We start from the raw sequence: 12,898 nt of genomic DNA, 5'->3' as shown, positions 1-12,898 counted from the left end.
ATAGCATCAGAACATGACTTCTTCTATGTAGAAGATTTGCTAACATCAGAAATTAATTTCTGTGAAGATTTTCCTTGACCTTTACTCTGACCTCTACTCTTATCAGAGTTTCCCTGGTCATCACCTTTTCATCCTTCTTCTTCAGAATTTGACTAGTTGAGCATTTGGACTTAACTACCTTCTCCCCCTTTTTGGCATCATCTGGTACTAGGAGAGAGAGAAGAAGTTCTACTGAAGATTGAATTTCATTCAATTGAGCTTGTTGAGAGACTTGATTATGTAGGACCTCAACAAGTTGGGCCTGTTGCTTTTCTTGAACCTTCTCAATAGCTTCAACTTTCTCATGAATAGGTCTGATAAACCTCTTTTTGTCTAGCTTGATCTCTATATCCAGTTTATCAGCTCTTTCTAGAAGTTTGTCAACTTTTTCATGAGTAATGGAATGTTGACCTTGAAGGTTTTTAGTACCCAATGCTGTGACTTTGAGTTAGTGCTTGAAATCAGAGTTTGTCAACTGCTCATCAGCTTTTACAATATGCTCTATCAGAACTTTAGAGCTTGGAATGAAATCAGATTCATTCCACTTCTTGGTCCACTCAACTCCTCTGTGAGTTTCTTCACAAGGAACATGAGCTTCTTTTTCAACAAACTTTATAAGCAGTTCCTCCTTACCAAGAATGGGAGCATTAACTGGAGCTGACTCTCCAGAACTTGCAAAAATCTCCTCATCTTCTGATAACACCAGAGTTTGTGTAACTGAAGGAGATTCTGTAGCAGCTTCATCTAAATTCTGATCTTCAAGTTCCAGATCCAGAATTGGTGTAGATGGTAACTCAGCCTGTAAGATTAGAGAAGTAACAGTAGATGGTTGAGCTGCAGTTGGAGCTTCCAGATAGAGCACGGTTGGAATGTGCAGCCTGTGGATGTCAATTTCAGGACTTAATCCTGAATCTTCAACTGTTGTTTCTTTAATAGGAGAGACAGAAGGTGTGATCACTGTGTTAAGAACAATGTCTTTAGCTTGAGGAAGGGCTTCAATGACAATTGGTTCAGATGAGATCAGAGATTCATGATCCCCTTCCTCAGCTTCTTGAGTATCCTCAGAGTGAGGTTGTGCCAAATGCCTTCCTGCTCTCTGTTTCTTTGATCTCCTAAATACTGGAGAAACATGATATGTATCAGAGTTTGCAGATCTTTTCATTTTCTGAATTTCAGACCCTTCAGCTTCTATTTCCTTCTGAAAAATCACATTTTCAGCTTCTACCCCTACAGGTTCTGATGTGGGAACCTGTACCTGTTCATCTTCATCAGATTCATCCCTTAGAATGATCCTCCTCCTTCTTCTTGTGGAGATTTAGGCACAGAAATAGTCCTTTTAGGCCTAGAAGATGAGGTTCTGATTGTAGGTGCTGATGGTTGTGGTTGTGAGGATTGTGCTGGTTGGAAATATGTTATGCTGGTAGGTTGTGGTTGAGGTTGAGAAGTAGTAGGTTGTGTAGGTGTTGATGGAGGTTGGGATGGTTGTACATCAGGATATATGGCAGTATAGGTGAGAGGGTCAGAATTTACTCAGAACTGTTTGACTGATTGAGGAATTTGGAGGGGTCTTAGTACAGTCTTCTTATTATCAGTAGATAATAAGTCAGTGAAAGCCCTTTTTTGTAACTTAAAAGGGTCAATTGTCTCACTATAGTTTTTCGGTGTATCGGGACAAAAGAAAGTATAAATAAGTTAACAAAATCTAGCAAAATAGACTATATTGCTATCTTCTTTCATCCTATCACCAATAAACCCTAAAACAGCACTTGCATAATCAAAATGTGTTTGATTCAAAAGGGCATACCCGATTTACTGACTCATTATGGGTATAGCATCAAAGTTTGTACACTTATTGGCGAAAGCTTTTGTAATACAGTCAAAGAAAAAGCTCCACTCCCTCCTGATGTGGGGTCTCTTCAATTGTCAGAGCTTTTCCAAAGACTTTTCATATCACAGACTTGCCTCATTTGTTGAAGAGCTGGCTCCTCAACTGTTGAATTGAAAGTGCAATCTTTTGGCAAATGTAGTGCTTGTCGAACAGTTGACAAAGTCACCACATGCTCATCCTCCCCTATTGTAAAGATAATACTTGGGGACCATCCTTTCCGCCATCATCATAAACTCCTGACCTCCAAAACTCCAATATTTGCTTGCCTGAAAGAACCTGGGGTTGGGTCAGTGCATAGACTATTTCACTTCGAGCAAGAAAGTCTTGGACGAAATGAAGTTCTGAATGAGCCTCGTCCTTAGAAAGAATGGCCATGTAGTTGTTAGGAACAAACTTGGCTCCATCATTGATTAGATCTTTGGGTGCCATTTCTGTAAAGAAATAAGTGAGAAAATGTTTGTATAGAAGGTGTTTGATAAAATGCATGTTAGAAAATAGCTTCAGAGAATATTAGAGAGAGAGAAAATAAGAGAGATTAGAGAATTAGAAAAGTAGGTAAAAGATTGTAAAATCTTTTAACTCCCATATATATATATACTCTCTATTTGACAACGGTTATAATTGAAGCAGAACCGACATTAGACACATGTCACACAGTAAACAGTCAAAACAATAGTTAGTGGGCACGAGAAATAAGCAGTAATAATTGTGCACATGTAGTTGTCAAGGAAAACACGTTTCCCACTAACCAAATGATTATCACTATTTTATCTCACCTAATTACTTTCTGATAAATATGACCGTTACAGTAAATACCACAAATAAGTCAAGTAAATAAATAATGCCACATAAGCATCAGAGTTTCCATCAGGATTTGCATCGGAACTTGACTATTATCAGAATTTAACGGTCATCAGAACATGGCTTCTGTACTCAAAAAGTAAATGTCTGTATCTGTGATTCTTCATACAAATACTGACTGGTTTCTTCAGAGTTTAATCATCAGAACTTGTCCTCAGAATTTATACAAATAATACTTAACTGTTTGTCAAAAACAACTTAATTACCACAGTAAATTTCATCATTCATATGGAGTGAGAGTGTGTGCATTTGCAAATGATCAGATAAAGATTAAAGTCTGATAAACTTCAGTATATCTAAGAAATAAGGCATAACTAAGAAAAGTGCTTAAAATATGTCTTCAATTTTGAAGTCTAATATAAAATAAATTTATGCAAGAGTCCACCTCAACTGTTTGTGCTCATTTTATGCATCTTTTGGCATTCTTTTTACAGTGGCTTCTCAGTATAAGTGAGTCACAACTGCTATCAGAATTTATGCTATTATCAGATTATTTCTACAGTAATCAGAGAATGTGAAAAGTCGCCAAGAAAAATTTATTTGCTTTTCTAATGCATATAACTTAATACCAGCAATGCACTTGGGTCTTCCCTTTCACATATATTACTCTAGATCTCAAAGGAGTACCTGACTTCAATTTTCTTTTCTTTTCTTTTCTTCAGATAAGTGAGGCTTATCCAGCATGTAGTTCATCCTTAAGATTTACTGACATCAGAATTTGACAAATAAGAAGCAAGAATCTAGTTTGTGACTTAGTAATAAGATACACAAAGTAAATTTGACTAAGCTCAAAATGAGAATTTGCTTGTGTTAATGAATTTCCACATAAACAACTAATTCAAACATGGGATTTCTAGTATGTTAAAGACTACTAGGTCATCATCTAGCACAGTAATCCTCATTGGAATGAAGAATCACAGTACATTCAAAATACTATCAGAGTATATAGAATCGCATCAGATAACAATCAGTATTTAATATATAACCATTTAAGCACAGATTACATGGAAATAAGACAATCTGTAAACACTGATCATAAAGTCTGATGCATGAGAACAAAAACTAAGCAGATTTTGAGAAAGAACCTGAAACCATTCCAAGTTCATTTACCAGTCTTGTAAAAGTAGATTCACAAAGTGGTTTTGTGAAGATATATGCTAGTTGTTGATCTGTTGGAACAAAATACAATTCCACTGTACCTTCCATCAATGTTCCCTTATGAAATGGTACCTAATGCTGATGTGCTTTATCATTGAGTGTTGAACTGGATTACCTGTCATAGCAATAGCACTTTGATTATCACAGTAAATAGGTATTTTAGAAAATTCTAACCCATAGTCCAGTTCTGATTCTTCATCCAAAGAATCTGTGCACAACAGCTTCCTGCAGCAATATATTCTGCTTCTGCAGTTGATGTGGAAATTGATTTCTGTTTCTTGCTAAACCAAGAAACCAATCTGCCTCCACGAAATTGGCAGCTTTCACTAGTGCTTTTCTTGTCTATTTTGCATCCTGCAAAATCTGCATCTGAGTAACCTATTAGCTTAAAATCTGATACTCTAGGATACCACAATCCTAGATCAGTTGTACCCTTGAGGTACTTGAAAATTCTTTTCACAGCTATTAGATGACGTTCTCTTGGATCAGCCTGAAATCTTGCACAAAGACAGGTAGCATACATGATATCAGGTCTACTTGCAGTTAAATAGAGTAAAGAACCAATCATACCTCTGTAGTTAGTAATATCTACTGATGCTCCAGTATCTTTATTTAACTTGGTTGTAGTGGCCATGGGAGTGGATGCAGTTGAACAGTCTTGCATTCCAAATTTCTTGAGTAAATTTCTGGTATACCTGGATTGATTTATGAAAGTACCTTATTCATTTTGCTTGACTTGAAGTCTCAAAAAATAGCTAAGTTCTCCCATCATACTCATTTAATATCTTGACTGCATTAGCTTTGCAAACCTTTCATAGAGTTTGGCATTTGTAGAACCAAAGATGATATCATCAACATATATCTGTAACAAAAGTAAGTCCTTTCCATGGTTGAGGTAGAACAGTGTTTTATCAATTGTGCCTCTGTTAAATTCACTTTCCAGAAGAAATTGAGCTAAGGTCTCATACCATGCTCTTGGAGCTTGCTTAAGGCCATAAAGTGCTTTATCAAGCCTGTAGACACGATTTGGAAATTTTGGATCTACAAATCCTGGAGGTTGTTCAACATATACCTCTTCTTCCAATTCTCCATTGAGAAAAGCACTTTTCACATCCATTTGAAAGATTTTAAACTTCTTGTGAGCAGCATAAGCCAAAAAGATTCTTATGGCTTCCAATCTAGCAACTGGAGCAAATGTTTCATCATAGTCAATACCCTCCTATAGAGAGTAACCTTTAGCAGCCAGCCTTGCTTTGTTTCTTGTAATTATGTCATCACTGTCAGTTTTGTTTCTGAACACCCATTTTGTGCCAACAATAGATCTGTTCTTTGGTCTTGGCACTAGGGTCCAGACTTTATTTCTTTCAAATTTATTTAACTCTTTCTGCATTGCTTGCACCCAATCAGCATCTTGAAGAGCTTCTTCCACTTTCTTTGGTTCAGTCTGAGATAGAAAGGAAAGATAGAGACATTCATTTATTGTTGTTGTTCTAGTTCTGACACCTGCTTCAGGATCTCCAATTATTAAGTCAGGTGTATGTGCTGTAGTCCACTTCCTTGCAGATGGAAGTTGTTCTCTAGAACTGGATCCTCCTCCATGATCCATGTTGTCTCCATCAATATTTTCTGATGCTCCCCCATGAAGTTATGCTCTCTGAAATTTCAGAATTTGAGTTGGATCCTTCAGGAATTGAAGAATCAGAGTTTCCAGAATTATCAGAATTTGGCTCATCAGAACTTGATGAATCAGAACTTGAAGAGTCAGTGACAGGTTCTGATGCTTCTTGAGAATCTTGAGACGTGGTATGTTCATCAGCTTGCTCCCCCTGAACAGGTGCATTTTCCATTGGAGTAATTACCATAGTTTTAATGACATCATAATTTAACCCGTCAGAACTTACAGGATCAGGATTTATATCATCAGAATTTTCAGAATCAGAATTTAAATCTTCATTTTCAAATCTCAGCTGATCATGATCATTGAAATCTTCAATTCCAGTAATCTTTTTATCATCAAAAGATACATTGATAGATTCCATGACAACCCTTGTTCTTAAGATGTAGACTCTGAAGGCTTTTGTGGAAAGTGGATATCCACCAAAAATTCCTTCATCAGCTTTTAAATCAAATTTTGACAGCTGTTCAGGATGCGTCTTAAAAACAAAACACTTGCATCCAAATACATGAAAGTATTTCAGATTTGGCTTCTTTTTCTTCACCATCTCATATGGTATTTTTCCATGCTTGTTTATGAGTGTAGCATTCTGTGTAAAACAAGCAGTCTGCATAGCTTCAGCCCAAAAGTAGGTTGGTAGCTTTGCTTCATCAAACATAGTTTGTGCAGCTTCAATGAGAGTCATGTTCTTTCTTTCTACAACTCCATTTTACTGTGGAGTTCCAGGTGTAGAAAAGTCCTGCTTTATTCCATCCTTTTTGCAGAACTCTTCCATGATTGAATTCTTAAACTCAGTGCCATTATCACTTCTTATTATTTTAATGGAATCTTTGACTAATTTATCCAGCTGTCTGACATGATCAATTAGAGTAGATGCAGTTTCATTCTTCTTGTGTAAGAAATACACCCAAGTGTATCTTGTGAACTCATCCACTAATACCATAGTATATTTCTTCTTTGCAATTGACATGACATTGACTGGACCAAATAGATCAATATGCAGTAGGTGATAAGGCTCAAGAATTGAGGATTCAGTTTTGCTCTTGAATGAAGATTTTCTTTGTTTTTCCTTTCGACATGAATCACAAAGGCCATCAGGAGTAAATACGGATTTTGGCAGTCCTCTCACAAGATCTTTCTTTACTAGCTCATTTATGTTGTTGAAATTTAAATGAGAGAGTCTCTTGTGCCAATTCCAGCTTTCTTCGATTGATGCTCTACTTAACAGATAGATTGCATAACCATCAGAGTTTGTTGAAAGTCTGGCTTCATATATGTTACCATGTCTGTAACCTTTCACAACCACTTTGCCTGTAGAATTACTTACAACTTCATAGTGTTCTTCAAAGAAATCCACATGATAACCTCTATCACAAATTTGACTCATACTTAGCAAATTATGTTTAAGTCCTGAGACAAGATTTACTGATTTAATGATGACATTCCCAAGATTGATATTGCCATATCCCAGAGTCTTTCCTATATTGCCATCTCCATAAGAAACTTCTGGGCCAGCTTTCTCCACAAAGTCTGATAGCAGGGCTTTATTTCCAGTCATATGTCCTGAACATCCACTGTCCAGAACTAGGATATTTTTCCTGTTGCCCTGCAATCACAAAGACCACTACTGGTTAGTTTTAAGGACCCAGACTTGCTTGGATCCTTTGGCATTTTTAAGTTTATTAGCATTTGCAGTAGATTTAGTTTCAGAGTTTATGCTAACATGCTGTTTATCAAATTTTATATCAGAATTTGCATCAGACTTTACACTAGAAGGAATTACACTAACTTTCTTCAAAGAAGGTTTTTTTTGATAATAATCATAGTACAAACTATGATATTCTTTACAAGTATAAATGGAATGTCATAAACTACCACAATAAAAATAAGGATTTTGTGGTTTAAACCTAACAGACTGACTCTTAACTCCTGATTTAGGAGGTAAAGAGTTTATATCTTTATTTTTCCTGCAAAAAGAAGCAAGATGGTTAGAGTTTCCACAGTTATAACATTTCTTTCTAGGAGCATTAGGAACAGGCATATAATTATTGCTTTTATTCATACCTTCCTTTCCATTCCTATTTTTCCTAGCTTCCTTTACCTTGTTCACATTTCTAATCTCTTTCAGCTTATGCTTAAGCTGCTTCTTTGTCATTAAACCTATGTTTATTGAAGCTGGTTTGTCCTGTTTTAATTTGTCAGAAGTTGACTTTTCTTTGACTTCTGTCCTAAAATCTATCATCTTTTCAGAATCAGACATTACAGTTTTTGCTACAAACTTAACAGGATTAACTTTAGGCTTTTCAGCTTTCTTGGTAAAGTTTGGTTTAGATGACACAGTTTCCTTTTCTTCTTTATCATCTTCATAACCTAAGCCCTCTTTCCAGTTTCCACTACTTAGTATATTCTGAGTTGTTCTGCCAGAGTTAGTCCAAGTTTTGATGATTTCTCTTTCCTTTTCTAATTCAGATTTAAGAGATTTATTCAGTTTTAACACTTCATCTCTAACATACAAAGCATCATCTCTTTCTTTCTGACTTTGATGGAACATAACTAACTCTTTTTCTAAATAGACATTTTTGTTTCTAAGAGCAAGACTTTCAGACGTTAATCTTTCATTTGTTAAAGTCTGATCTCTAAAACTAATGAACATGGTTTTAAGATATAATCTCAACTCAGTAATATCATCAGTCTGAAAAGCAAAAGTTGTTTGAGGTACCTTCAATTCGGCAGTGTTAGTACTGCTATCGGCATTTGCCATCAAGGCATAGTTCACCTCATTTTCAGAATCCAAAGTGTCTATCCATCTTTTCTTCTGTGTGACAAGTGCCTTGCCTTTATTACTTTTTCCTTTCTTGCAGTCAGGAGATATGTGGCCTCTTTTACCATAATTGTAGCATTTGACATTTGCGTTGTCCCCTCTGTCAGACTTTCCTCCTTTGCCTTCAGACTTTCTGAACCCTTTCTTATCAGAACTTCCACCTTTCCTAGAAAACTTCTTGCCCTTTTCTGAATTCTTGTAGGCTATCTTTGTGATACCCTTCACCATAAGAGCACACAGTTGCATCTTCTCTGCATCAACATCCACTTCAGATAAACTTTTAGTTTCTGAATAATCATCATCGGAATCTGATGACTCTGAATCAGACTTTATGATGAGAGCCTTTCCTTTGCCCCTCTTTGAGACAACCATTTTAGAAGATTCCTCCTCAGCTTTAAGAGCAACTGTCCTTGACTTTCTTCCATGCCTCTTTCTCCTTTGATCCATCTCAAGTTCATGAGTCTTGAGCATACCATAAATTTCATCAAGAGTAGTTTCAGTAAGGTCATAGTTATCTCTTATGGTATTAGACTTCAAATCCCAATTTACAGGAAGAGCTAAAAGGAATTTTGGATTTGAATCTTCAAGATCATATTCCTTGTCCACTAGTGACAGATCATTCAAGAGTTTGACAAACCTGTCATATAAATCAGTTAATGACTCATCAGCTTTTGAGTCAAAGTGCTCATACTCTTGAGTGAGTATAGTCTTCCTGTTCTTTTTAATTGCATCAGTTCCCTGGCATCTTGTCTCTAAAGCATCCCATATCTCCTTTACAGTCTTGCATCCAATTACCCTATTTGACATGACATTATCAATTGCACTATGTAGCAAATGCCTTACCCTTGCATCATTGGCAATAGATGAGATATCTTCAGGTGTGTATTCACCTTTCTCCTTTGGTATAATCTTTGCTGGTTGATCAGCAACAGCAACAGAGAGCTTGGTAGGCTTATATGGCCCTTCATTATTTCTATCAAGGTATTCTGGATCTGTAGCTTCCAGAAACATAGCCATCTTCATTTTCCATATGGGATACTCAGATGGTCTCAATATGGGAACCCTAATAGTCTCATATCGACTGTGGGTTTGAGTGTTTTGAGTATCTTGAGTTTTGGTGGGCTTAGTTGGAGTTTGTGTTTCTTCAAACATGATTGATTGTTTGGATCTTACTGTATGTGTGTTAACAGAAAGGCTCTGATACCACTTGTTAGGTCACACAACACTATAGAAGGGGGTTGAATTTAGTGTTTATACAATCAAATTGATTTCGAACACAAGTATGTAACAGTAATCAGGTATATTCAATATAATAAACTCTGTTACAATAGAACAGTTGTTCTCTCTCAGTGATGAACAATATCACTAAGAGCTGCTAGTTACAATGTATAATCATTCTCGATAATAATAACAAATATAGTATAAACCCTAAGTTGTGTTTATATAGTACATAGTTACAAGATATCTTCTAATTGATATGGAATATAATTTCGTCTCCTAAAATATATCAATCAGATATTATCTTCTACAAGTCTTCTAGTCTTCTAACTCTTCATGCATAGCTTCTATTGTTTTAGTCACGATCCTTTCCTGTAAATCAGCTGATTTCCTTATCTGAAGTATCCACACTTAAGTCCTGATATAAATCCTGACGGCCTTAAGTTCTGATATAAGTTCTGACTTTAGTGAGTTCTGATTTCCAATAAGTCCTGATATTAAGTTCTGAAAACTAAACACCACAGATTAGACATTGTGGCGCCCTCCAAACCCGGGTCAGAAGTTTGGGGTCCACACACACACCTTAATTATAACCTGCTTATAACAATAATAAAGATAATAATAATATGGAGTGACCCTACTTACCAACTACCATGGATCACAACAGTTTAAAGTATGCACACAAGCCAAACACATCTACTTATATTACAAACCGTTCAAATCCCAACCATTCAAACTCAAACTGAGTATTAAACATTATTACAAACTTTTACAAACTTAAATTATTCCAAAAGAAGTCTGCTAGCTTAACTCGATCAACCTGAACCCCTAGCTCTCGCGCTGGACTAGGGATCCTCGCTACCAACTTGTTCCTTTTTAACTGGAAAGAATATAAACAACATCGCACAAATGAGCTAACTAGCTCAGCAAGTCACAATGACAAAACTGAGAATAATGATCATCAGGTAAATATGGTTATGATATCAAGTGAACAATGAATTATGATTTAGAATTGGATATTATACTTTTATTTTAAAAAATAAGGTTAGGCTGCTGATCAGTCACGCACTAACCCCGAGCAAAGCACACAGCATTGCTCTAACCACTGGATCCAAGGCACACATTGGCTTAACTTGACCATTATATGGTCTGACCACGAATCTGGTCCACAATTTTATAAAAACAATCCAATTCTAGCATAATAACAGAATAAGCAACAATAAACAATACACAGATTCATTAACAACATTGGATGTTTCATAATGAAATGGTTTCAGAGTTCATGAGGATCAATATGGCATTTTCAAAGCTTAGTTGTTGGGTAATGAAAGAATTGGATAACAAAGGAATCAGTGTTTCAAGGTTTCAAGGATTTTGCCTTTCAAAGCATAGGATACAATGGTTTGAGTGTGTGGGTAATTCGATTCAGTGTTCGGTATTTAGTTTGTATGTATTTGTGGAGTAGTATCGTATACTTGAGATTCGTCTTTGGGTATGCAATAATCAATGGCTTAGAAAGAATAGGATTTACGGCTCAAGAACAATAACTAGAATCAGGGTTTGGGTTTCAGTGCTTCAAAGCACTTACAATATCAACAGGACTACCAAGTACTACAATATCTCGAGAAAGTTCAGAACACTTGCCTGGTATTAACTTACTATACTGTACTGGCTTCCAATCTCAACCGCCTTACTCCTCAACTACCTGTTTCCCTTTCCTACGTCTTGCCTCTTTTGCTCACATATCATAAGCATCTATCAATATTTAACTCATATGATTCTATTCAACACATACTTCTATCTACCCTTCGTTTTACCCAAATCCGATTAACGGATTGAAAGTTATGCAATGATCAAGTAAATATCGAATATACAGACCGACAGTCAACCAACAAGTCACATATAACACATAATACGTCACATAATCAATGATATATCATTTATAAAGAAATTTCGGGTCATAAATAGGCTTTCTGGTATTTAAAATGATTTTTAAAACATTTTTCGGAATTAAAACGGGTCATTGGATCAATTTCAGGGTAATAAACAGGGTTCGGTTGGCCAATTTTGGCTTCGAAACAATTTTATAATAATTATCGAGCCTTGAAAATAATTTAGAATAATATTTTAAAACTCGAAACTATTTTTCGGAATTTTTAAATCATTTTTAAATAATTAAATCTAATTAAATAATTAATTAAATCAATTAATAATTAATTAAATTAATTAATTTTCGAATTAATTGACCAATTAATCAATTAAAAATTAACTGAAATTAATTAACTAATTAATTCAGATTTATTTTTGAATTAAAAATAATTTTCGGAATTAAAATAATAATTTTTAGAATTTTCAGAAATTAAAAACGAATTTTTATAATAACAATAAATAGGAAATATTATTTTTGAATATTTTTAAAACAGGAATCCTAAATTTGCAAAGTCTGGAAACTTCAGGGACTAAACTGCTTCGTCCCCAAAAGTTCAGGTATCAAACTGCAATTTTACACCCCCGTCGCCGAAAAATGCAGGGGTGGCCGGAGAACACGATTCCGGCCTCATCACCTTACCACAAGCTCCAGATCACATCTACAAATTACCAGGAACACAACCATGCAATCAAAACAACCTAACAATCCCTGAGTTGGCCGGAATTTAGCCGTAAAGTTTGCCAGTTTCCGGCGAACTTCGAAAATATTCAAAACACAACTCCCTTCTCTACAGACCTCGTTGATTCATGAAACTTATACGACTGGATTGCAAATTTCACAGAGAACACAACCCACTATACCACAACATCTATCTATTCCAGAATAAGAAACCCCCAAATTTCAATTAAGAACATTCATACGGGTTATAAACCCTAATTTTAAAATTCGAAAATCAAACTCAATTTTGAACATGTTATTGAACTCCAAATCAGACGTATAATATATCAAAATCATCAGGAAAACAAGCTCTACAACATGCAATCATCAAATCACACAAACAATCATCCGAACAAAAATTCATATTTTAATAAAATAAATTCGAAAATAAATAAAAATATAGAAAATAAACCTTGATTTCTGCAGTAAAACGAAGCTCAGAATCTTGTAGAACACTTCAAATCCTTCGTTTTGGTTACTCAAGCTTTGAAAACAGAGATCGGTAACGCCTTCGTTTTGCTGTTTGATTCTTAGAACAGTTTATGAAATTAGGGTTTTTCTCTGGAAAATTATATAGTTATCTGTCTGCAA

The sequence above is a fragment of the Apium graveolens genome, unplaced genomic scaffold, assembly GCF_009905375.1.
Source record: "Apium graveolens cultivar Ventura unplaced genomic scaffold, ASM990537v1 ctg4842, whole genome shotgun sequence".
Taxonomy (NCBI): Eukaryota; Viridiplantae; Streptophyta; class Magnoliopsida; order Apiales; family Apiaceae; genus Apium; species Apium graveolens.
Note: the sequence above shows the minus strand (reverse complement) of the source record.